Source organism: Haemorhous mexicanus, chromosome 1 (assembly GCF_027477595.1).
Source record: "Haemorhous mexicanus isolate bHaeMex1 chromosome 1, bHaeMex1.pri, whole genome shotgun sequence".
Classification (NCBI taxonomy): domain Eukaryota; kingdom Metazoa; phylum Chordata; class Aves; order Passeriformes; family Fringillidae; genus Haemorhous; species Haemorhous mexicanus.
The window spans coordinates 48,662,268-48,689,066 of record NC_082341.1 but is presented as its reverse complement, the minus strand read 5'-3'; the positions used below and the strand labels follow the sequence as shown (position 1 = coordinate 48,689,066).

Below are 26,799 nucleotides of genomic sequence, written 5' to 3'. Positions count from 1 at the left end.
ACCAACAAATAAACCACAAGTTAAGGTCACAGTCCAATTTTTCAAGAGTATATAGGACATCTCTTATGCCAATCAAAGACTTTTTGAGTGCATTCTGAAATTTTTTTGTGGGCATGTAAAGGTGACTGAGGATCATAATCTGGGCCTTTGTGACAGCCTCACATTCTCTGCCCAAAATATCAGGAGGCTTTGAAAATAAAAGACATATCCTACAGATATCTTAGTCCAGGGCTCTTGACCCCAGAGTCAGCAAAAGAAGATGAACTGCAATAGCCACAGAAAGCAGATGAATCTTGAGAAAAAACAGATTTCAGGAGGACTCTATTTACACAGAGCAGCTGTACAATATCTGAGAAAAAATGGTGAATCCCCAAATCACATGTTGATTAAAGCTGGAATAGTTGCCTTTTTTCTGATTGCTAAACAAAGTAATTTTATTAGAGTCAGAAAACTAATTTTATTTTGAGACCTACTCTCCTTCTGCATCTGTGTCCCTTTCTTCCACATCTGATACTTGTTAAATATCTGCCAGCAGCCTGCCTGCCCTCTAAAGCTCGGCTTCTGGCAATGGATTTAAAGAAATAATAGGAGTGTTTTATACTTTTTGCTTCATAATGTACTCCTAATAATTTTTTGTAACATACACAGAATGCAAAACAACATTAAAGAGAATGGAAGAACTGATTTTCAATTAATCTGAGTTTGTTTTTTGTTTTTAAACTACAGAACATTGTCTGATGTTAGAGAGCTTCATAATTCAAATTGCTGATGAGTAGCAGTCTTGAAATGAGAGCTCAAATGAAGATAGTAGGATGATTATGTAGCTTACTCGGTGGACCTTGGATCAGGCCTCGAGAAAATTTCAAGTTATTTGCTGTGTAGGACCATACAGACCAAATTATAGTTACCATACCTCAGAGCTTTCACAAGGCTGAAGTTACATTTTATGGTTGCATTGTACTGAACTTCCATGGAATTATTTAATGCAATATGCTTCCTGAGTTTTCCATGACACTGGAAACTAGAAATTTAAAGTATAATGATATTAAAAAGAAAACAAGCCAAATTTTGAAATGAAAAGGCTTTTCTCACAACAAAGCAAATTTTCTTATCTGCAGCAGATCAGCAGTAGGAATTAATATAAAGACAACACATAGGTAAAGGGCTCTGACAAGTTAATCTTCATCACTCTAGGTGTCTCATGCTTGCTCTAAATGAATATGTCATTCATAGCTGGATATCCGTCAATTAATTCATGATAGGATGGGCTTTTGCCCCGTGAGGAACTATATTCCTTGTATGTACTTACATCAATACTGACTCCTGCTTCACTAACTTGGGAGAGGCAGAAAAGGGAACTTCCTTGGAATGGCAAGAAATAAATTTTTTATATGTACAGGTTCCCCCAAACTTAAGGTCAGGTTTACTAGCCAGCAAATGGAGTAAAAGTTGCCACACCTTTTAACTAACCCATTCTTTCTCCCATGGCTGTCAGTAAATTTACCTTTGGCTGCCAGAATCTAATTTCTGTTGGCAGCATAGGCATTGAGACATGTACAGCTTGTGCAGACTGCAGCCCGTGTCAGTACTTAGTGAGCTCTGAATTTCATTGCTAGACTGTTAAGTGCCTCCACAATGTCTTTCAAAGTCTTCTAGGCTCTGGTTTATTGTATTACCTTTGGCAGTCTGAAGTGCAGTAATTTATATTTGTCACAACTACCCTTCAACTGGTGTGGTGCTGGTAAAACCTTGGGCTTTTTTGTCTTGTCTATTTTTTATCAATGAGGGAGTCCAGTATTGTGAATAATTAAAACCCCATAAGTAGTTGATCTTACTGATACAGCATACGACACTAAATCACTTATGTAAAAACCATATATTTTTACTTCTACCCTCTCATTTGCTTGAACTATGTTAAAAAATTCTCGTCATGAAAAATTAAAGATTATAAGAATAGACATTATTATCCTGTTTACTACATGCAGCTGATGTAGAGATATTTAGCTTTCTCCTGAGGAATGGTTTGATGTGTATTTGTTTTCAATTAAATTTGCATATGCCATTTTAAAGCAAAAGATACTTTATTTATCTCTTATTTGCTTTTACTAAGGAGGGAATAAAAGTTCCACACTTCCCCCCCCCTTTCCTGAATCACTACAGGAGAGCTCTGCATTGTGCATCATAAAGAGATTGGGAAGCTGAGTAATTAATCATGGGCTTTTATGTAATAGAAAGTTTGAAATTCATTAGCTTTATATCGGAGCGAGTGTTATGAGGGAGAACATGTTGTGAATGAAAGGGAGAGCCTTATAATTAAGGAAGCGTGTAAATAATAATGAAAGTCATTAGTGCCATTCAGTTTCTAAGAATGTCATAATGTAATTGGAGCATTTAAGTGAAATTTGCGATGACAAACATTAACAATACAAAAGAGAGAAAATGTCATTATCTTTAGTTTGACAGATAATGTCAGCTTTCTTGTAAGGTCCAGATGGTGCATAGGAAAATGTTATGAACAGTTTTGTTTTAATATTTTTATGATGTGATATTTGGGGTTACAATGTCACAAACACACAAGGAGGTTTACATTTGTCAACCAATAGTGCCTTTGGGTACCGAGTTCAATGCTGAATCCAATATATAGGGAAAGTCTTGTCACTGATACAAGACTGCTGTTGCAATAAAGTTGAGTTGCAGTGTAGCACATTATTGTGTGGCATGAAGTTTTCTGTCTGTCTCTCTCTTTGGATATGCACATTGAATCTTTCTCTCCTTTATATGAAAAAAAAAGAAAAAAAAAGAAAAAGAGAGGGGGAGGCAGAAAAGGAAGAAAATGATTTAACAATTATGCAGGAAATTATATGATGCTAAAATTGTACCATGTACTGCTCTTTCAGTGAAGGGACTTTCTACAGTTATTGCACATTGCAAAGGCTATAATTTTAGGGCGTGAAAAAATGTAGATTCCAAACAAAGGAAAATTTAAATATGTCTAGTGGATAAGGCAAGGCGAAACAAAAAGAAGGCAGCTGGAGAAAATTTGAGGGAACGGTATTATTTTAAGTGAAGTGACTTAGAAATAACTATGCTTAAGACTCCAAGACCTGGAAGGCCCGAGACCTCAAAATGCTGAAATGTTAAATATCTGTCTTTGTGTTCTGTCCATGAAGTACATTGGTGGGGGATTTCTTACTGCCCCCATCACTTTGTGTCAAAAAGACCTAATTTTTATGTAAGCAGCTATTTATTCTTCACTGTCTCTTTTCTGCAGCCCAGCAGTCAACACAAAAGTTAATTCCAAGTTTTGTGAAAATTGCTAAATTAATGCTAATTAATCTCATATTTGGTTGACAGTTTTAAGGAAAGGAACACTGGTCCAAATGAGTGAAAGTGGAGAGGTGAGGGTGATTACTTCAGTAGGATTTTAATCCATGCTCTTTGAAAAACCTTTATGACTTCCAACTGTATGACAAAGGCTATTTTTTTCACCACTGACAGAACTTGAAAGTTTTTTCGATGGCATAGCAAGAATTATTCTCTCCATACTGTGGGGCTGCTACTACTTTTGGGATCTTTGAGTAGGATGGTTCGAAGTAGAGCCACAGTGACTGTACCAAATTGTGATTACCTATCTGCCTTTTCTGGTCATTTCTACTGAGGATGAACAAAAACAGCGTGATGGTTTTGTTCATCCTCACAAGCTGTGAAAAGAGGTTGCCTCCAGTAGTTTGTAAAGGGCTGTTTTTGGAAAGTGTGATTAGCTGGTTAGGCTCTTTTGTTCAGTTTGATTAATTTTGTTTAGGTTTTTATCCTGGTTGCTCCTGTTCTTTGGCACATCTGTACACAATTTTGCATGTAAAGCATAACATGGCCTTAAAGGGGGCAAGTACTTAATTTCATTGTGAATTGATCTGCCAGAAAATTCTGTTACTCTCTTGACTCTGTTGTGGAGGGCACCCTCACCTCCTCTTGAAAAAGGTTCATGGCCAATGTTTGCTGTTTGCTGCTTCTCCCACTGGCTGAGTTAGTAAAGTGAATGTGAGCCTCAGAGCATATATTGCAGTGAGGCAGGGTGGGCAGTAGGAAACCAACACATCCAGGTTACACAGACCCTGTGGCCAGGATTCTTTCTAGAGATTCTGATGGGAGAAGATAAATGTTATTCTTAAAAATTTTAAAGGAAAACTGAAAAATGGTGTCTGGTTGAAGAGTATTTGTGAAAAGTACCTGCAAGGTAAGTCCAGGCCTCATGTGAATTGGGACCCTTCTGTTAAACTTACATTTAAAACAGGCATTTCAGAGAAGGCTAGACCTTCTAGAAGGAAAGGTTAAGAGGGCACCATGTTCAGGGGAATTTCAAATTGAGAAGTTGGTGTTAGTGAGTACTCAGAGTTACATGGACTGATTGGCACAGCAAATCTTTCTTTTTTCACCTCCAAATCATTTGCCAACTTCATGGTCTAGGTTTTCATATGGTATCCAATCTACAGCTGGGGTGATGGTCTTCTCTAAAATATACATGGTTTTGAGAGTTAAAGCAAACCTACAACTCCATAAGCATGTTTTACTGCTATTCTTAATGTTGCTCTCGTAAGATTTCTGTAAGGTAAGTGGGGACTCCTGTCAAAATTGTTTTTTTCTTCTTTCCCCCTCTCTGTCATTACTGGATCCACTTGCTTTCCCATGAAGTTCCCTGGTCCCTCAGCTTCCCTTCTTCCAGGGCACCTTAGGGCAGATGTAGGTGTGTAATATTTTAGCAGTGAGAAAGACACCATGCATCTGTTGAAAGCCTCTATTACACACATCTTATTATGATAGCTGAGAATTGCCACCAAAGCTTGTCTGCTGGCCAGGTGTGCTGGGAGGTAACCTATGCTTTTACACTTTGCTTTAAACAAAGGGCAGCAATAAAGATTTTATTGGTAAGATCTAGATGGGAAGCTGTTTTTTGCCAGTAGAAGTTGTTTGTGACTCTTACGGCTCCTACACCAAGGGCTGCAACTACTCTCTCTCACAGATGCTGTGTTTGTCATATGTCTCCTTAGAGCCACTCATATTTGTGAGCCAAGCAGTTCCTGGGCTCTTAGGTGACCCTGAGCTGTTGGTTTATTAAAGCTCATAAATCCTATTGAAAGTGTTTGGAATTTCCTCAGCCTGATTCCTTCCCTACTCTAATATGTGGAGGTAGTGCACATTCTCCAAAATGAATCACAGATCTCAAGATAACCAGCTCACTGCATTCTCTGCCTGGGACTTTCCCTCCTCCTCTTTTTCTCACCATTTTCTCTCTCACCCATTCTAACACCACAGTTCACAACACTCTAGCTGACTCTCTTTTTTCTACTCTTTCCCTTATTCACCACTGCATGTTTTGTAGCTTTGCCCTATCATGCATGCCACATACATATTATAAAAAGGACTACTTTGCTAAGTTCCTATATCAGAAATGTGTTTCTGTCCAGTGCAACTGAGACCTGTTGATGAGCCCTTTCTGTGGTCACTTTAGTACATCCTTTTTTGAGCTGCCAGCCACTCATCAGCCCATGAAACAGGCCACTGGCCCTCCTACACTCTGACCTGAAAGTTCATTAGTCTTCCTGGCTGTAAATATAAATTGAAGAAAAGGCTACACCAGGAGAGACAATGTGCACAAATGCTAGCTGTCAAAGACAAGAGTTCAAATTCCTGCTCATCTTCTTCTGAAAGTCACAGCTGAACAGTGCTGCAGAAGCTACCGTTTCCGGTCTGAGGGGGGGATCAGGCAACTATTTTTTTGTGTGGGGTGAGGAGCTCCACACTGTAATGTCCTTTTCAAGATACACAGATAAGGCACATCAAACACGACGGGATTTCCAAAAGAAACTATGAGGGGATTTGAAATGTCAGATACAAAGAAATGATTCTTTGTTTTCAGTGGGGGAAAAAAAAAGCTTTCTCAGCCCCTCTAGCAACAGATTATATTTTTAAAGGGTTGTTCATTGATCTTTCTCCAAAGAAAGAATCTGAGATTTAGGTACCTGATCTTAATCCTAATGACATCCATTGCAAAATTCTGAGTTCATTGGAAAGAGCATAAAGCTTCATTATTTTTGTCAAGTCTGAGATACCACTATATGCTTTACACAAATTGCTTGGGTAATTTTCCCTTACTTGAGATGTAGCTGAAAAAAATATTTTAGCTCTTCCTGAGAAAAACTGGAGCAATTTGGCTATATTTACATATTGTAAAGTGCCATTTTAAACAGACGTGCTATATTTTTAAGTCCGTCTGCAAATTATGCATGATTAATTTGCTTGTAACATGTAAGAAAATAAAAGTGGAAAGGAGTTTAAAAATAAATGAAACCCCCTAAAACTGATCTCTTTCACATAAGATTATGATAAAATACATCAACAGTTAGCTTATCATACTGTTGTGCCTCAAACTGAACCATTCCATAACTCCAAAACACAACAGATTTTACATGTTAGAGGGGCTTTTTCCACTAAGAAATGACTAGAAGCAGAAGAAATGTGCAACCAGTTGTGCAAGATTTTATTAAGGTATTTAGTAACACCACGTGCCTTCTCTCCCAGGAATCCGTGATTGCAGAAGTGCAAGAAGCTCTGTTTATTTTTCTGACATCTCATACTTCCAGTCTGATACTGGGTTTTGAGAGCCCAGTAAGGTTTTTTTTGATTTCTAAGTAAAATTCAAATATCATAGCTAAAAAGTATGCTTGCAGTGAACAAGTAATATAATCTGTTGTCATTTTGAGCTGAGGCATTTGTGCGTGCACATTCCCATGTGCTTCACCTCTATATGTTGCTTCTATTGCACAAGAGCACTTGGCAATACCAGAATCCGGGAAAGCATGGGCTGCTGGTTAATTGGTTAGATGTTTTGCTCAAGAAAGTACTTGGTGAAATAGGTCTTGTGTCTTTTTTTTTTTTCCCATTACCCTCGAAATTTGGTCATGTAAGACAAAAAAAGGCGTCAGAAGTCTGAAGAGTTGATCTTGTTCAGTTTCTGCTTAAAAACACAGCTTCTGCTGTGTGGGAGCTCAGCACATCACTCCTGATGTCCAGAGCTGCCGAGAGAACCCTTGGGGGGCTCGGGAGTCCTCGAATGTTGCCAAAAGCACTTGGTGGCTTGATTTTGATCCATCTAGAGATGTGCCACCGATGTATGAGGAAATGGAACCTGCAAGAACCACTCGGGTGTAAATGGTGAAGGGAAGATATCATTATAGGGTGAATCACAAATTTTGGGGTTTCAGTACAGGGGGGTGGTAGAGACAAGATGGAAGAATCAGGGTGTGCCACCAGGCTTTTCCTTCTTCTTCCTGTCTTCCATCTTCTAGAGTAGTGTTAGCACTTGTAGATTAATCTGAGATGAAAGTGTACTTAGTGACGAAAATGATAAGTATTGGGAACAAAAATGTAAATATGATATACGTAGTTTTTGTTATAAAAGATGCGGCCGCCTTAGAAGTGGGCAGAGTGCCTTTAGCTGCCATGCTAGTCAAATCCTTCAAACAGAGAAAAAGACTTTTTAGATAAGAGATAATAAACAAAACTAAAGACCGAAAAAACCTAGCGTCCAGTCTCATCCTTTGAAGCCCAGCGTGCAAGAACCATCCTAAGCGTGTCTAAGAGCAGAGACAGACAACCGACCCCAAACTGCTGTGCTCAAGAAAGTGCTGCCTTTCATGAAGATTAAATGGACAATTATCCCTGTCCATGTTTACAGATCAGAACAGGCAGCAGCAAGTCATTGCCATGGTTTGTCACCTCTTCAATATTATGTTTGTGCAATGATTATGATTTTTCTTTCTACAAAGTCCTGAAGAAAGGGATGGAGGCTGCCTATTCTGTCAGATTATTATCTGAATGAGAAGGTCTGAGGTAACTTCTTAACAAAGGAAGGCAATTTCACTTATTTTCACATGCTGTGTTTGATGCTATTCAACATTCTGAGTTAAAAAATTGCAATACGTGATACTGGAGTGATACTGGGGTTTTTTCCTGATTATTTCCACTGGTGTTGCTGTAGCTGGCATCTTTTAGCATTCGGTAACTTGCTCCAGGCACATACAGCCTCGTAGGAGAGGGTGGAATGATCTACCAGACTACAGCTTGGATTAATTTTTACCTTCTTGCAGATCTGATGTATAAGTTTTGGCTCTTCCCACTGTGAAGACACGCCAGTATCTCAGTGCTGGGAGACAAGCTGTGGACACGTGGCTGTTTTACATGTACATGGTGTCTAGTGACTGGAGCAAGGTTCCAAAACGTTCTCATCCCCTTCCCTTCTGGAGGTGAGTTGCAAGGCATTCAGTGAAGGCATGAGTGAGTACTGCTTTTGTGTCCTGGTGCAGAGTGCATTTTCTCCCTTCTTTGGGTACCCTGCTTGGGATTAATCATTTGATAGGCAGCAGCCAGGTGAGGCCCTCTCCATTTCACTGTAGGTTCAGAATAGTTTTGATAACCACATTGGAAAATTAACTTTTCCATTGTTGAGATGCCTGCAACATCAAATGGCAAAAAGCAAAGAACTGGTCCTTTCCCTGTCACCAGGTGTAGCACACAAGTGCCATTTATAGTGTCTCGGCTGGTTTCTTTGCTTTCAACTGGAACCTGTAGCACAGCATTAAAGGGAATATGCTAAAGAATGAAATTAAAAGTACATGGAGCCACACACAACCATCCTAGGAGGAAACCGCATCAGGAGGTGCATTAGCAGAGCAGGTTTTGGTGGGCCTGGCTGAATGCCTCTAATCACTTGAAGTGTGCACCAAGAGCTGGCTAATGCACACCCTGTTGTGGCTCATCACTCACTGTATTTTTCCAGTCTGATTCCATTCAGCAGTCCCCAGTAAAAGCAGGTGTTTGCTTCTAAGGGGAAAGAGGTGTTCCAGGGGTGCAAGGATACTACCTACTACAGCAAACATTTTCCTGCAACACTCCCCCGGCCTTCTGTATATTTGTCCCTATTTACTGGTACGCAAGTTCTGCTACATTCATTAACTATGGCAAACTGTCTTCTCTAACTAGGGTTTTCTGAAAGCACATCATGAAAGGAGTGCATTTTTAGCTGTGTGTTTTAAAGAAGAATTGTCTGTCTGTGGGAGTTGGGTCATTTGCATCACCGTAGACAGAAATGATGTCTATATTTCATAAGATCTTGCTGCTTTGTACTTATTGACTTGTTTATTTTTCATCCATAGGATTACTAATTGCAGCTAGTACCAGACGCTTCTGTCTCCTTTCAGGTTATTGTAGTAAAGGGCATTGTACCAGATGCATGGTTATTCACAGACATGCATTTCCAGCAGCTGAATTGCTGGATCTGCTCTAAATGATCTATGGAAATTACATTTGGCGCTGTAAAGCTATAATTTTACTGCATATTAATAGCCACCTAGCAAAGAGGTAAATGCCCTTTTCTCGGCTGGGTGCAGGATGAATGCCTGGATGTATTCAATTGGGTAACAAGAGGCCCGGGTTTTAAATGCATAGCGGCGGTTTCATGTATCGGAAACGCGTGTGCTGGTGAATTGCCTGTTTCCCTCTGCCTTGATGGTGTGCAGCAAGGCACTGAGGGAAACATCATCAAGCCAGATCCTAGATAGAGACATGCTGGGCAGGGGAGGGGGAGGGGATCATGTGCCCCATTTTTAGTGGCTCATCTGCTACCACCCAAAATCTGCTGCAGTTTTTTTTTTTTTTGGTTTTTTTTTTTTTTTTGTTTGTTTTGTTTTTGCTTTTTTTTCCCCTTTCAGCAGCTCGGCTGATCAGCCTGAAGGCTGTCAGGTTGCACCAGCAAAAATAATAATTAAAACCACCCTCCCCAGAGCTTTCACTTAAAGATGTCCTCTGGAGCCAAGGCCCATTTCCTTCCCTCTTTATATTTCTTGGGGGGGTCGTGTGTCGGGGGCGACAGGGAGTGGGTGGGAGCAAATAACAAGGAATCGGAGGTGATTAACGAGCTTTCTCCTTATTAGCCCCGCTCGGGTGCTTCGTCTCTCTGCTCCTGGCTGAGGATGGGCTGACGGGGGAGGGCTTGAGGGAGGGGGGGAAACAATGTGACTGGGGGGTCCGCGTGCGGGAAGCCACAGGCGCGCGGACGGGCGGACCGACAGAGCCACCCCACCGACAGACAGACAGACACCGGCCCAGGCGGGCATCTCGGGCCGTGCGCGGGGCTGGGTGGGGCGAGGGGGAGCAGCGCAATGGCGCCGGGGCCAGCGGGTGCCGTGCGGCAGCCGGGGCAGCGGTGCTGAGCGCAGCGAGCGCGGAGCCGGCAAGTGGCGGAGCCGAAGCGCGGCGCTGCCTGCGGTCCGGGGCGCACCACGCTGCGTGGGTGGGGAGAGAGAGAAAGGCAGAGGGAGAGATTCGCAGACAGACAGTACAGCCCGGGAGCGCGGCAGATAAAGGACCGAGGACAGGGAGAGAGGAGCGAACCAGAAGGGGATCCAGGCAGGCGCCGAGAGCGGACGGGCAGAGGCGGGCGGAGCGGCGGACCGGGCCAGGACAGGACAGGAGGCGGCCGGCGGGTCGGGCGGTGCCGCCGCGGCCACCGCGCTCGGCGAGCAGCGCGGCGCGGCGGCAGATCTCCTTCCGCGGCGGAGGCGGAGGAAGAGACCATGTCTTTCAGGAAGACAGTCGCTGTACTGTAACAGCAGCGTATCCGCAGCAAAATAAACAAACCGGCCAACCAAAAATACCAAACAAACAAAAATAGCCCGAGCCGCCAAGACGCTGGGGGCAGATCCCGTTTGCAGGCAAGGTAAAAAAAAAAAAAAAAAAAAAAAAAACCAAAAAAAAAAACAAAAAACGAAAAAAAACCAAAAACAAAGCCCAAGGAAGCCAAAGCAGAATCTGTCATTTGTGTGGCGTGATGTTCTTTGTTGTCGCGATTTTTTTCTTGTCTATTTTCTTTTTCTTCTAGCATGTGTTTTCTATCATTTCGTTGGAGTCATTCGCCCCATCCCCCCTCCACCCCCCCGCCACCCTTCCCCGTGATCTTTTAATTTTTGAGGTCAGGGCGGCTGGAGCATGTGGAGTGGAGAGAGAGAAACAGGAGCTGTGTATGGAACCGAGGCTTGCCTTTATTGCGTGCGAGAGGCAATTATTAATAGCGGCTGCAGGATTCCGGCTCTAAGATGTGGTATTTACTAGAGGGGGAGGGAAAAGAAAAGGAAAAAAGGGTGTCGCTTGTAGCGCGACGGGGCAGGATGCCATCGGTACTGGAGCCGGAGCCTCGCACGGGACTGCGGAGCGGCAGCGTAGCGGTGGTGACAGCCAGGTAGGGCGGGAAGGGCTCGGCGCGGTGGCGGGGCCGCCTGCCCCGCGGAGGGCGGCGGCTTCCCAAAGTTTCGGCCGCCCGGCAGTCATCGCCAGAGGCGCTGCCGGCGGGAGCGCAGGCGGGTCGGGTGCGGGCGCGGAGGTGAGGTGGCCGGGAGCCGGGCTGGGGCAGGGGGGACGAGCGCCAGGGAGAGGGGGGTCTGCGGGGGGAGATCACCCTCCTCCTAGCCGTCATTTTAGCTAAAATGGATCAAACTCTTAAGAAAATCTCAACTTTTACTCTCTGATTTGTGAACGGCATCGCGGGATTCGCTTTCAAAGCCGTGTTTGCTGGAGGGCAAGCCTGGGCTGCTTGGACTGGCATTGTTCTTATGGGTGGCGGTGTGAGGGCAACAGATTTACTTGATGCTTCCTCGGCATCTCTTTTTGCATGCAGTGGAGGAGGATCACAGTCCAGGTGTTACAGCCTTATTGTTAGGTGTCCCGTTTTCACAAAAAGCAGTTCATGTTACTCCGCTTGTTGTATTCTGCCTACTTGTCTGTGCGTCTCAAACGATATCGTTTGTACATCTAACCCCGGCTTGCTCATCTAGTGCAGCCATTGCGCAGCCTTGTTTAATTGCTGTTATTTATTTTGCCTTCATTCACCGCGTCAGCCAGCGGGGGGAACACGCTCGGATTCCGGGTGCATTTTTACGTGCTAGGTGTGTCTCTGCGCTTCCAGGTGTGTGCGGTTTTGCTTAAAACTCATCCCGCCGCCCTGTGACATCGCTGTAAATGTGCCGGGAGGGGGAAACAAAAGCATTAGAGAGCCACACAAGTGTCTGTGTATCACCTGTTTGACTTCTCTGCCATTGCAATGCTGAGCCAGATGCATGCCCGGTGCGCGTTCTTCTAAATGGCATATGCACATTTTAGGCAAGTACAAACAACTGAAGCTGAGGGTGATGGGGAGGGGGTAAAAAAAAAAAAAACAAACAACCGAACCAAAACCGTACTGTAAACTGATCTGCAACTTTTTCAATCGCATAATTTAACTGCACACTGATTTTGTTTTAGAAGTCTTCGTCACGGATCGAGGCAAGTTTGTGTGCGCAATTGGGCTTGCAAATTGCTAATCTCGCACTGACTTTGCCTCTCAGCTCCCAGCTGGGCATGGTTACCTTGAGAGCTGTGGTATCAGCACTGTCAGAGCATGCTCCGGTGGGGAGATCGGGTGTGTTCTATTTTTAATACTATTTAATGAAGATGCTTCTCACTCTGCAATGTACGAAGCATAATGGAAGAGCAGAGCGATGATTGGTTATGGATACTGGAAAAGGAAAAATGCAAAGGTAAAAACGGAAATCCCTCAAATATTTCTATTACATTAATGAAATAAAATGCAGCTGTGCAGAAAGGGGATCGATTAGCTCATTTTAAGCTGAAGAGTTTTGTGGTGTCTAGGATGCTTTTTTTTTTTAAAGTTCTTTTAAAAAGTTGCATGGAGCAAACTGGATAGATTATTTTGTGCTGTTGATAAATCTTATTCTATGTAGACATGTTTAAGTTGAAGAATATGCCATTTTATGTATTTTTTTTAATAGTGAAGTATCTTACAGTGGAGGAGCGCTAATATTTAATTTTTTTCTTGTGATAACCAGTTTGAATATTAGCTCTATTTACATGCTTATTGGTAGCCTCCTAAAGTGAGAGTTTTGAGTTTTTATTCCTTGCAATTGAAAGTTAATTCAGTTGATATTAAAAATCTTTGTTGCATGCAATGTTCACAGAATGCAAGGAGCTGTAAATCTCTTGTGAAGTGTAAAGGAAAATACCTATAGATAACTACAGAGTATACCACTTGGCAAGAACCATGGAGATGCTTTTGAAAACTGCCCTGTTATGTTCAGTGTACTTGTAGTCAGAAATGTGTTTAGTAGCTATTTGAAAGAATACACACGCTTAGAATAATGTAGAGAAACTCACCTTGATTAAAGATGACGTCTGTAAAAACAATTTTATTTTCTCTTTGTTGTCTGCAGTTTTACAGGATGGTGGTCTAAGAAACAGCTGAGTACCCCTCCTGCAAAATCCTTTTTCCAAGCAATTATTTCTCTCTGCTATGTGCTAGACATTTTGACTGCCCCTGGGCTAAGTGTGCAAGAGAGGATTGCTCAGACGAGTGTTGCACCACATCGTACCCATGAAGGAAAAATTACATAATGGAGATAGAGGAAATGCAAAGAGGTTTTTAACACAGGTGTAATTTTAGTTCTCAGAGAGGGAGAAAACAGTGCAAAAGTAACTTTGAAACTTCATTCTGTTGGAGGAAAACTGTGGGCCAAATTGTATTTTCCTGATGGTGCTGCTTTTCTTGTGGACTTTACTAGGGTTATTTGCATGATTACAGTAACTAGACTTGGCCTGAGAAATCACTGTTATTAAACAGAATTTCAGGGAGTACATAAAAGAAACCTAAGAAGTTTTAAAATCTCCTGTGTTCTTGACTTCCTCACAGGTTATGATTTTGAATGACTAACTTTAAACTTGGAATGAATAGGGGGGAGGAAAAGTGTACTAATTCTAGGATGGCTTACTTACAGTCTGTCTTGTGTCCTGTAGGCATTGGTCTCGCTGCAGTCAGTGGGAGCTTTAAAATTGGCTCCGTGGTTTAATCAGTGCTGAAGACAGACACTGGGACAAATTTTCAGCAGCTGTAAATTGATGTAGTTTCTCTGGTCTTAAGAACAGTGTAGACTTGCACCAGCTGATGGTAACACCTCTCTGTTATAACATACAAGATCTGTAACTTGCATTGAATGGTATTACCAATTTTGTTGGCATGAATTTCAGAGTAGAAAAATTATTTTGGCAGACTGGCAAATCCTTGTTTATAGGGACTGCTTACGAATGAGCAGCTTGATCCTGTGAGTGCTCCCAGCCTAATTTCCTTGCTAAGTTTTAAAGCTACATGTGTGTAAGCTACATGATTATTTAAAGGCAATGCTCTTCATGTTAAGTAATGGCTTTTCAAAAATATCTTTACAGATTGGCCATTTGAGAAGTAATGTAACTACCATGCAATAAACTTGCAAAATCCAGTTGTCCCCTGCTTATTCATTTATTAGATTTGAAGTTATGTATTAATGTTCTTAGCAGGTAGTAAGTCAAGCAAATGGGACCCTTTTTCTTCTAGAAGATTGAAACATTCATCAAACAAGTAATACATGTCAAAGACTCTGTACGTTCCAATGGAGAGCACTTGGTTCTGAAGATTTAAAATACTGTGTATGAATATCTGTGTGATAACATGCATTTCTAGGATACATTCTATTTTGATGACAAACTGCAATCCAGGTAAGTTAGATTTTCCCTAATTCAAGTTGGGTAAATTGAATTGCAGATAAATTATGCAAACCATATGAGGTCATGCATCTAGTTCTTGACAGTCATCAAGTGAGACCTGTTCTGGTCTCCAGGCTTCTAACTGGGTCACCCCTCGATTGTAAGTTTCCCTGATTCATTGCTGGTGTTTGTTTTATTTTCTAATTTTTCTACTTGATACATGAAATACTGATTTTCAAAAACATGTAGATGTAAATAAGCTTACATGTTTGTTTGTAACTATCAAAGTATTTTATTTTTACATAGCAATTTAATGTTAAGCCCTTCTAACAAGGAAGTAACTTCAGAACAAGTGCAAATAATGACTTCTCTCTGGTTTGTTTTGGTTTTTTTTTTTTTTTAATAAATTTAATCTGCCTGTAAATTTGTGTAGACGTACTGCTTGCTGTTCGTGGACAGAATAAGTTTTTCTTAAGAAGGAGGCTTAAACCCAAATCAGAGGAACAGCCACTTTGGCTTGCATGAGTATGCTGATGTTCTCACACACACAGATGCACAGTTTATTAGAGAAATGAAAAAGACAATACACTACAAAGCTACAATACTTTCAGTTTTAATTAAAACTATTTTTTTTAGTAAATAACATCTATGATGGATTCTAGCCAATTCCTCATTTGTCACTGAAGGTCCAGATTGCTTAGTTGGAGGACTTCACCGCTGCTTAGATGTTTGAAGTGACTCTAGTTTTAGGCTTCATGTTTTCTCATATGTTGGTTTTACAGTAGGCAAGTTGTATGATAGGGTAAATTGAATTTCCTTAGCTTATCTTAGTTTATGACAACACATAAATAATCTGCATTAATGTGTGACATAGACAGTCCAAAGTTAGGAATTGGATTGATTCCAGGGGAGGAGCCCTGGAGCTCTCTGTCACCTTTCAGGAAAATACCCCAAGCAAACACTTCCATAATGTCCTGCCCTCTTCTGCCTGGTAGTAATCTTGTTGGTATTTACTATTTTTTCCTTTTTCACTGTGGTAGTTTCCAGGCTTTCAGGTAATCCACCACCAGTACACTTTTTTTTGGTTCCTTGGAAAAAGTTGTTGTGGAAATGGTCTCTTTTCATTCAAATGTACAATTTTTTAGTTATGTGGTGGGATCTTTAAACCGTGTTTGATCATTTTAGAGTCCTAAGTAGGTAATGAGCTGTTACATGAAAATGATACATCACTTTTTTTGTCCTTTTTTTCCCTGGCTATTACACATATATTCCCTGTTACTGAGAGGAAAAAGCAGACTAAATACAGAGAGAAATACATAAACAAGAAGTAAACAAAATTGCTTTTTACAAGACTGGGTTCATGATGACAGTTTACATGAACTAACTGCAGCTGTGGTAAACATGGTCAAAAGAAACCCTAAGTAGGTTGTTAAATTGGTGCTGAAGGAAGATGCGAAGTGCGAGAGAGTGATAATGTCGTATATCATGACTAAGCTGAAGTGCAGAAGGCATAGTTAGGCAGTGACAGCTGGGAATTTGAAATTTGTGATTTGGATATCCAATAACTTCATGAAGCGGGGGGTTTAGAGTACTTTCTAGTTATTGGCAGTGTGTGGAGGCAGTAACCATGTAAGGATGTTTCTAGGGCAGACATTCACATAGCATATGCTGAAGTATGTAAGGTGAGAAGTGCATTTTTATAAGTGAAAGAAAATTTTCACAGGGAAATTGGGACACTTAGGGATCAGGTCAGAGGTCTGATCATGATCTTTTAAGGCCAAGAGTCACAGATTACAAAGAGTAGGACCATGAGAAAGCAAAGTCCTATAAAAGTGTTTTTGTAATTTAATGCTTTCTGAAATGTTCATGATTTTGTCTTGGACAATACTATAATTTATTTGTGAGCTGTTTATACAGCGCTTGTGTTAAAATTCTAGAAGCTTGGTAACAACTTCCAGTTGATAAAACTGCCTTTTTCCAAAATTGGATGCCTTCAAGTCAAAGGAAAACTTAAATGGTTGGCAGGATGGAGTGAAAAAAAAATAGCAATTAAGAAAAACCCCAGCAAATACTCCCACACCCCCTCTCTCACAATTAAATGCTCTGGGTTTTGATTTCTCAAAGTTTTTGTCTTCTGTTTGCAATCTATGCTAAAACATGGAAAGTAAGTATACACAAATCACCTCCTTTCAAGCTTCCGTTTATCCCAATTTTTACAGCCATGCTGCAATAATTGTTATTGGATTCATAAAATCATCAGAGCCAGTTTTATGTTAGATTTGAACTCTGTGATGAAATGCATGCCTGAACAGCTAATAATTTTGTGAGTAATGAATCCTGTTGCAGTATTTGTATTTTTACTGCATCATGAATTGAAGTCTTCTGGGCTTTCAATATAGAAATATTTTGTTAAGTTTTCATTATTAAATATCAATCAGAATATGCTGCTTTTCTTCACAGGGAATGTATGCATCTTGGGTTTGGTGACCTGCAGAGCTTCTTGTGGTGTAATGCTTATTTTATTGTGAAGAGAATTATCACAATTTGTTCCTGTGTAAAGAGGGATGGCAGGGCTTCTCAGTAGATTAAAGCAAATGAAGATAAACTGCAGTGATTAGAAGCATTTTAGAAATACAATTAAATTATTATTAATTAGTATGAAGTGTTCTGCTAAATATTTGATTCAATTTGATTCAACTTTGAAAAGTTTTTTTCAGTGGTGGAACTTCATGTGACATAGGTACAGCATGATGTTCTTCTGAAGACTATCCCTACTTTGTGCTTTTTGGGTGTTTGTGCCATTGAACTTTATTTGAAGTGCCTGAAAGTAAATCATAAATTGTGGTTGTACAAACTATACCTTGAGGTTTTTCCATTTTCAAGTGACTGTTCTGTTTCTAAATACATTGCCATTGGCATAACATCTAGAACAGTTTAAATGAGGCTGCTTAATACATTGTAAAGTATTTGTCATGGAGTCAGAAATGTTTATGGTGTCATAAAATCTTTGAGGGAAACACATCAAATAAATTGGTCCACACTAAAGACTCACTACAGATTTTAATGTAAGCCTGGGAAATGTCTGATAGCTTTATAATTTGTGTACTTTATAAACCATGAAATCTGAAGTGAGAAGGTCTGACTTTCATGCTTTCAGGTTTTGTTCCTTTAGGAAAAATTCAGAGCTTTCTTCTACAGAATCTAAAAAAAGGGAAATTCTGACTATTGATCTATAAGGAAAGCCTAATGAGTGACTCAGGGCACCCTAAAAGTGCTGTATTTCATAATGCGTGCTACTGTTAGTATCTGGAAATGCTAATGAAACTATGTTTGATCCATGTATGATTTCTGGGTAAGCTTTAACTCATCAAAAATGAGCTTCAGTTGGAAAACATAATGTATTTACTAGCTTTGTGTGTCTCAATACTCTTTTCCACTACCGTGTAGCAGTCTGTTCTGCAACTGAGCTGCAGAATGGAGTGAACTCTAGTGACAAGAGCTATGGCAAGCAGCATAAGAATCCTGTTAGATACGGAAGACAATGAATTATTACTGAGGGATAATGCAACTTTTGTTTAATCTATGTACTGTTGAAAATGACTGCATCTGAAAGAAGTCCTTGAATGACCTGCTTCTTAAAGTAGCCCTCTCAAAATTGGTGGCTGAGATAAGGGAGTGGTGGGGTGAGGGCGTAGTGGAGGATTAGTGCTAGTAGTATTGCTTGTGATGTGAAGTCAGGTTAAGGGGCATCAGAAGTAGGACGACAGCAAAGGGAAATAGAATTTTCAGGACATATTCCCTGAAGATTAAGTAACTGGAATTTTGGATAATGCAGAGAAAATACATAGACACGTAGCTTCTTTTCAATATAATTTGTCTTCTGATTTTTAGAAAAATAAAACTCCTTATGCGTGTTTTGTCATGCCTATCTTTGTGTAGAGGATCAGGACAAAATGATTGTTCCTCTGCAATCACACCTTATCTCACTAAATCTGAGGTTACAGGGGTTGTAAATGGTGTACGTCTCCTGATTTTTGCTGTTTCAGAATTGCTCCTCTCTGCCACCTATCTGGCAGGAGAGAAAGAAAGATAACAGAATTGTTGCCAAGGTCTGAGGGCAGCTCCGTGGTAGTGTGGGCTAAAATGGGACTTCATAGCTTGGCTTAATGTCAGTGAAAGAAACTGGTGGGTGAGTCTTCGGGAGACATGCAAGATTGGGGGTTGTGTGGTATGTAGCCAGTTCTTTGAAAACAAATTGGTTTCTATCCTTGGTACCTCTTCTCTTGGCATGGCAGTACCTCATAAGTTAGTCAGGTATTTGCTGAAATAGTGTAATGTGCCCTGTGACTGCATAAATCCCCACCTTTCCATTAAGGGCTTTCTGTTGGTGGGGAAGGATTGGTAGGAAAGAGCAAATTGAGAGACAGATCTTGATGCAGCACTCCAGCTGCCTGTGGTTTTGCTGGCGGTAGCCGTGTAGGCATGGTCTGTGGTTCCACAGACACCCTGTCCACTCACTCTTGGTCGTTTGGGTTTCCGCAATGCGGGAGGAAGATGCGGCAGGCTCCTACCGCTCTCAAAGCCCACATATTTCTTTGATATGTGTTTGTTACTCCTCAGGGTTTGTTGTTTTTTGTTTTTTTTTTTCTTTCCAGGAAGTAGACCAGAGAACATAATTCGTACTCACGAAGGCTAATTACAATTTTTCCTTTACGTATCTTTTCTTGGAGAGCTGTGTGTTCAAAGAACTGCTGCTAACTATTTTCTGTGCTACAGTTATGCTCAATGTCCAGGCAGTGAGTGCTGAAATGTAGGTTCTTTTGGCACCTGTTCCTGTTCGTGTTTGTTTGATAACATACACTTGTATCTTTATTAATGTTGTCAGGCATGTCAAAGCCATCTGTAATAAAACTGCATCAGGAGAAAAGCATGTCAGAAAATGTGACAGTAAAATATTGATGCTTCTTAATGAAACTTTTTAATTGATTAAACAGCACAATTTCAATATGTGGAAAAATGAAATCAGTTCTAATTATTTCAGGACTTTGAGAGCAACTCCAGTGAGCCCTGAGTCTTTGGCTTGCCTATAAAATGACAGCAGACTGAGCAATTTAGTGGTATGTTACGAGAAAATTCTATGGCATGGGAATGTGTTTGCTAGTTTTGCATTGACTGAGATCATAACAAAAGAGGAGCATAAGTGGCCCTCATATTTCTGGTGCATAGTTAAATATTCTCCTGGAATCTGTCATTTATTACCCATACTCCATAGTTGGAATGAGGCTGGCATATGATGTAACGTACCAGTGGTCCTTGGAACGTCAGCTGCATGTACGAGCAATTTCAATGTCTATTCACTTCCAGACAGATGATTTTAATAAAAAGAATTCAGGGGCTCCGTTCCTGACCTAAGATGGTTTATTTTGGGACCAGTAACTTGACATACTATTGTGTTATAAAATCCAAAAAATAGAGATAATTTCAAGTAGCTTTGCCACCTCAGCAGAGAAAATAAAAAATATGGAGGGTAGCTAATGTTATATTCTTTTGTCAAAGCTGAGTGTGTGAAGTAAAGCATAATGAAGTTAGGAGACTTACTATGTCCCTAGGAGTAACATAAACAAGGGATTTTCCTAAAAATTGGTCCATAGCCCTGATTTGAAGCTTGCTGGAAGTGCAGGAAGATAAATATTGGAGGAATTAACCACAGTCCCAATATAAACTCTTTTCTTGTTCTGCTTCTCGACACATGAATTTCAAGCAATCACTGTCACGGATGTTTCTGCCTCTTTTTTGGCTGTTTTGACACTTTCATCAGTTGTCTCTGTTCTGCTCCATATATTCTCTGGCCATTCTTCATACTGAGCCTTTGCCCCTTATGTAAACTTTACTTTGTTAAACTGACCCTTTTGTCTTTTCTTGGGTTTTCATCATTTGTTCACATTTTCCAGCTTTTTTTTTTTTTTTGTTTGCCTTCTTCTATATCAGGTATTTGCCCCTGTTTGAAAGAGTTGAAACCTTTGATTTAATAGTCATATAGTACTGCAGTTTCTAAAACAGCCTTTCTTGGTAGATTTTTGGACATTTAGTTTATAATAAGCATGTTATATAAAACATACTATCATTATTCAGAATATGCTAGTTCCCAAATCTCCTGGATTTTGTTCTGGTCTTTCTTTAGGAGAGAGTGCCACCAGGTCTGAGTGCATTTGTGAAACAAAAAGTTTCATGGTAAAAGCCAGAAGACCCTGTGCTTTTGAGCTTCATGTATGGAGCTCCTGTTGGTATATCTGAGTCCCTTTGAGCCTCCATCCAAATTCAGTAAGCTCCATAGAATTTTGTGTGTGTTTCATGCTCCTGGAAGATGTTGTGTCCTGTACTCTCTATCTATTTATTTAGATTATTTTGGTTTTCTGGGATTAGCAGTATTTTCAATAAATTTTTCTCTGTTACCTAGAAAATAAAGTGTGATGGGAATGACCCAGAGTAAATACCTTTAAGTGTTTTTGTTGTCAAAGACTTATGTGTTGGCTCTCCGACCTTTCAGATGGACTTCTCTCTACGTTGTGAGCACCATAGCACCTAGAACAGGATGTTGGATGCAGTTTACTGTGTTCCTGTGGGTTGTAAAATGAAAGAAGGGGAAAATTACCAGAGTTCTTACATATGGAGAATTATTTTGTATTTCATGTCTGTAGAATTGTTGAATAAGCTTGGAAACTTCGCCAAAAGCTGAAGGCTATTTATTCTTCTTGTACCTCTGATTATCATGATGTCATGGCCACAGATCCTGGTCAAAACTGGAGGAAACTGATTGATTGTAGAGATTGTTACCAACTGAGGCAACTAGCTGCCCACATTTGAGGACCTATACTAAATACATGATCCATACATATTTTTGTGAAATGCATATATAGTAGCTCCTTCTAAAGACAGAAGTAAAGAACTGTTGGCTGAAATTTCTCACTCTTGTGTTTGAAGGAACATGGTTTGCTGCCATCATCTGAAAGCTGAAATTTATTTTCTCCTATATTTTGTTTCTTCTTTTTTCTTGCTGCTGAGATATAGCAGGAGAATTGCCTGTATTCAGCTGCCAATTATGGATTTAATTCAGTTATTTGTTTTTCAGTAATCTGATTGCCATTAGTGCCTAGTTCACTAATTGATCACTGTACTCTGTCAGTTTAATATGCAAGTAACATTGTGAAATGAAACCAAATAAAGAAAGGATGGCAGCACTCTGAACAGATGATGTATAGTAGTTTTGAACTGATTTTTTGTTTCTTTTAGTGGGTTAATCTCCAGACTGGTGGACAGTCAACTTAGTTCTCTCTCAAGTAGCATGTATTGAAGAAATCTCTTACCTTTCAAACACAAAATTGTGTTGTGTGGAGTCCTTCCATTTTTAAGAGGGATGTCATGTTAACAAGCTGTTTATTCCACAAATAATGGTGCCTATGCTTTTCTCAATGTCCTTGGTGGTAATTTAATTCTTGAATTCAATTGTTTGCCAAGGAGATGATTTGTGATTTTTAAAAGCATGAGTGCAAAAGTCTATAGTAACACAGACTTGGAATGCAGTGAGAGGGACTTCTTTTTTTCACATAGCCTAGGTTTAATTTGACTGACTCTTGTTTTTATTGACTTGATTTCTAATCTTAATCCTTGTAAATAAATGCATGAAAATATTAACCCATATAACCCTATTGCTGCAACTCAGTCAAATATGCAGCAGGATCCTGTTTCTGTAGCAGCAAGCTGGTATGGGAGAAGATTCTTCCAAAATGTGCATCTACATATTTTGTGGGCTCAGAAGTTCAAGATCTAGCATTTGTATTACTGAGCAAAATAAACTGGAATTTTCCCCAAATGACTGCATTATCAGTCTGCTGCTCAACTGCCCTTCCAGTGCAGTGGATAGGAAACAACAGGATTGCATTTGGAAGACAGAGAGGCATATCACTTGTTTTCATCTTTCTGCTAAATTCAGACATTGAAACGGGTGAACTTCTGATATATAGTATGGGAAGTTGCTATAAAAGTAATGTTAATTGTGTTTAAAGTTTATGTTCTTTAGCCCAGTAGAATGACTGTAGATGCAACATGCAGTCTTGACCCTGCTCTTGTGCTTGCTAGTGTCAGTGAAGCTGAACGCATGTGGAAATGGGCTGGGAGTGGTCATGTGCCACTGGAGACCTGTTCCTCTCGGCCCTGCATGGGCTATAGGTGATTGGTGTGATGGTCATAAAATGCCTGTTTGTTTCAAGAAGCAAAAGGAGACCCTTTTATAAACTGTCTCACTAGTCTGCCAAGAGAGGATGTGTTCACTGAGTTCCAAGTGGAAAAATTGGGCTGCTGCCTTTTGAAGTATTTTGTGGTAGTGTCAGTGAAATACTATGACATGTTTGGTGGTGTTTTGTTGGGTTTTATTTCAGGAAGGGACAGATTTTCAGTACTTCCAAATGCCTTTCTGAGGTTATTTGGATAATTTAAGGTTATTCTTTTTCAGTGAAGGCTTTTAATAATCTTTGTCTTTAAAAGAGGCCTAATTGTGGGAATAGCTACAAATTCAAGTGCTACAGGTAATATAAGTTGACAAGTTCAACGGCATACTAATGTCATCACAAAACCCAGCAGCTTTCTCCAAAAATACATTTTCCAGTAGTAAAAGCAGATAAATGGGGGGATTGTGAATGAGAAGCATGAAGCTTTTCCAAGAGGAGAGTGGTCTGCCATGAGACAGTAAGTTGGAGAAAGATGTGAGAACAATGAAAATTCCCATTGATCAAGGGTTTGGTGTTTTGGGTATTTTTTTGTGGTTTTTTTTTTTAGTTGGTTGGGGTTTTTTTGAGTTTGTTTTTGTTTTTGCTTTGTTTTCTTCCAAACTTAGTCCATCAATCCAGCATTAAATTTCCCTTCCTCACGTTCAGCTTTAGAAAGCATGAATGTCCTTCTGGAAGGAGAATAGGCAGCTGGCCATTTCTCATCACTGTGAAACTTTGTAAGAGATGAATTTGGGAAGTGATTAGAGGAAGAAAACAGTACAAAAGGAACTGCTTTTAAACAAAAGATACATTTTTGTCACCATTTGCACTGCTCAATGACAACTAAGTTGTCCCACCTGTAACTGTGGTGACCCAAAATATGTCTGTCCCGTATGCTTGCAGCTGTATATGTGGTAGGCAGTGAAGGTAAAACCCAAGTTATAAAAGAATAGTCCCAGCAAGGCTTTGGAAAGCACTTGGAGTGAATTCTAAGTTGGGTAATGAAAGCAGGCTTGGAGGGAAATTGAACTGCTTGCCCTTCCTGATTGCTGTGTTCAGCTTGCACTGGTACCCTGCAACATCCCCATTGATACCCCATAACACAGTGGGACTGTGGCTGAGGTCCTCAAGCCTCAAGGTACCCCAGAGAAATGCTCCTCCTTGTGAGCGAGACACAAAGAGATGGCTTCAGGTGTGTAGCCACTGCTAATCAGGCTGGTAAAAGAAATGTGAAAAATAGCAGTCCACTTTCAATGGTGCATTTGTTGTAAATAACTAAAATGCCATCAGTTTACTATTTACATGGTGATGTAGTTACCTGGTTTTCCTCATCTTTATGGCCAGTTTTATTATGCAGGCTTGCATGCTGCTATTTCCTAGTTCATTTCTCTTAAGGAGGTAGTGAGTCTGAGCCATTATTATAAATGGATTGTAAGTGCTGTCTCAGTCTAGTTAGATTTATAACAAAATGGATCCTATAAGCAGAGTTTTGCATAAATAAAAGCATTTGTCTTTCATTGCTCTTTCACTTTCCTACCTACTATCTTGTAGTACTAGTTTCTGAATCAATTTCATCTGCAGATAATTCTAATATGCTTCAGGAGGTCAATATGAAAGAAGCATAGAAAGTTTTTCTTAGTTGTTATTACTCTTCTTAAAAATGCTGATGCTCAAGGTTTCTTATTATGTGCCCCGCATCTTTATGTATATAGGCAAAATAATTTTTTAAAACATCCTTCAGTTTTGTTGGTGGCTCATTTTCCTGCACAAGCATTCACTGCCTGCCACAGAAGTGTCTGTTACAAAGGGGGCACTGGAGAATGCAAGGAACTGGAGAATAATGGCCACGTGTCTGGGAAAGGGAGTGCTTTTTGCCCATCTAGCTCTTTATTTTGACCAACTTCATTGCTTATTTAGCCTCTGTATTCCTCAGTGTCCTCACCTGGAATGAAATACTCACTTTTTGTGCCTATTTTCCCTTGAATCTTGTTTTTTCCCCCCCATTAATTAGAGATGATGGCATTTTAGAGCCTTTTATTATAAAGAGGCACCATAGGAATATTCACTTTGCCTCTGTTGGGCTTATATTGGCATATACAGTCAGGTCATGATACCTTCACAAGTTAGCTCAGTCACAGTTATTTGTGTGCAGCTCCACAATCTGCAGCAAATTTGAAGACTCTCACTTTGCTTTGGCTACAGTTACTCTCTGCTGTCACTGTTGGATGTTACAGACTTTTCTTACTGGCTGCTTTCCAGACAAATAATTTGATAGCATGTTTCTGTTTCAGCAGGTGATAATGTTGAAGAATTTAAACAGGTACAAATAAAGATAATTTGAAAAATAAAGTCTCATGTGTGTGAAAATTTAAGAGACAGAACTTGAAAAAATTGAGAGGTTTCTTTCAGCTGGTTGAGTTCATATTTTAAGTCTAGAAACGTGTTTATATTTAGCATTTTTTTTAGTATTAGCTCTAGCCAGGATAGATTTAAAATAAAAACCAGAAAAAAACAATACCCACCATTGTTTGAACCTGATGATAAGTATGAGTAATTAGAACACATCCAAAACCACCAAATTTAAGTATTGCAGACATCTGTCACTTATGTAGGCAGCTTTTTATTTTGCAAGTGAAAGTTCAATAGGCAAAACATTTTGAGGGGGAAGTTTTTGAAAATGTTATGAAGTAGGTATGACCTGTTTTGTTCCAGGCATGTGAATCCCCCTCTAGTGCCTTTTATTTTTTTTTTTTTATTTTGTGTAGAAAGTATATTAGGTCATCCCCTTTTATTAAGCAATAATTATTTATAATCCTCTATCCTAAGTTACTTTCAGTCTTTATAAAGCCCTAGCTCTTCTGATACAGCTGTGATTCTAAAATAATCAGTATTGAAATTGGAGTCTTTATTTATCTGTTTTATTTTTGGATTGTAAATATTTTTCGCAACAGCTTTTTCAGAATATCATGAAAATGAATATTGTAATGATTGTGTATGCTTGTATAAGGATTTAATTGCCTTCGGAATCTGTGGACTTTGTAACTTTTATTTTGAGACTAATTCTTTGCATTAGAAGCTATTATTTTTCACTAGACCAGGTTTTTCTGGAGGCTGGAATGCAGAAGTGATTGAAAACCAGGTGTTGTCTGGTTTGCTGGGCTCTGTATGTGTGAGAGGTCCTGGCTTTTGCTTTTCAGCCTTCCATCGGCTTCCACTGTGGCATGACAGTTTCACTCTTGGGTGTTGTCTAAACATCACTGAAGTTTGTGACTGAAATGACCAGGTATTCATGTACATGTAGCTTTTGCTTAAATCAGTTGCTTTTAGATAGAAATTTAACTTTACTTTCTCCTTACTAAAGTATTTCTGTAACTGTTATAACTGGGCTTTCTATAACTGCTCCATGCTCTAAGTTTCAGTCTTTTTTACAGTCTTTCTCAGTGCTGCTCTAGGTTCATTTTGAGGAGTACCTGTACAACAGGTATCTCCTTTGTGCCAGGGTTTGCATCCCATTTGCCTGCCTATCCAAGGAGGAACCAGCCATGGATGAATGGCTGGGACAAGTGTGTTAGGTTTTTTTTCCAATTTTGTGCTCAGCATAAAAGAAGAGTTTAATTTAAAACAGCAATTGTCCTTTTTGTTTTCCAGTTCCCCTGGAGCGTTGTGCTTCTCTGATCTCCAAATTTTCTTTTGCTACTGGAAACTTTTCAGTTTCTTCTAGCTGCAGCTAGCTCCAGCCAGTCTTTCTCTTTCTTGTTTTCAGTAATGCCCAGTTTATCTGTTCCTGAGTCCCTTTGAATTTTCTGATAATTTTGATATCATGAGATTACCCATTTCTCATACCTTTGTGAACCAGGGAACATCCCTATTCCTGTTCTGGCTTCCCTGTCTGCACAAGAGCAGCTTTCTGGTTATACAG

The 26,799-nt window shown here is 40.0% G+C and overlaps 1 protein-coding gene across 22 annotated transcripts in view; it reads left to right on the top strand.

Annotated features, from left to right (window-relative positions):
- The window catches only part of ARPP21 (cAMP regulated phosphoprotein 21), a 197,305-nt gene that overhangs the window by 47,412 nt on the left and 123,094 nt on the right, over positions 1-26,799 (top strand). For 7 of the 22 annotated variants that reach the window (XM_059849201.1, XM_059849173.1, XM_059849164.1 and 4 more), the window contains exon 1: positions 11,013-11,290. The exons of 1 other annotated variant lie outside the window; for it this stretch is intronic. The gene's annotated coding sequence lies outside the window, so the exon portion shown is untranslated. Of the gene's footprint in view, positions 1-8,144; positions 8,301-11,010; positions 11,291-11,329; positions 11,432-12,348; positions 12,624-26,799 lie in introns of those variants that run through there. 14 more of the 22 variants (XM_059849191.1, XM_059849183.1, XM_059849138.1 and 11 more) reach the window with 7 other exon arrangements.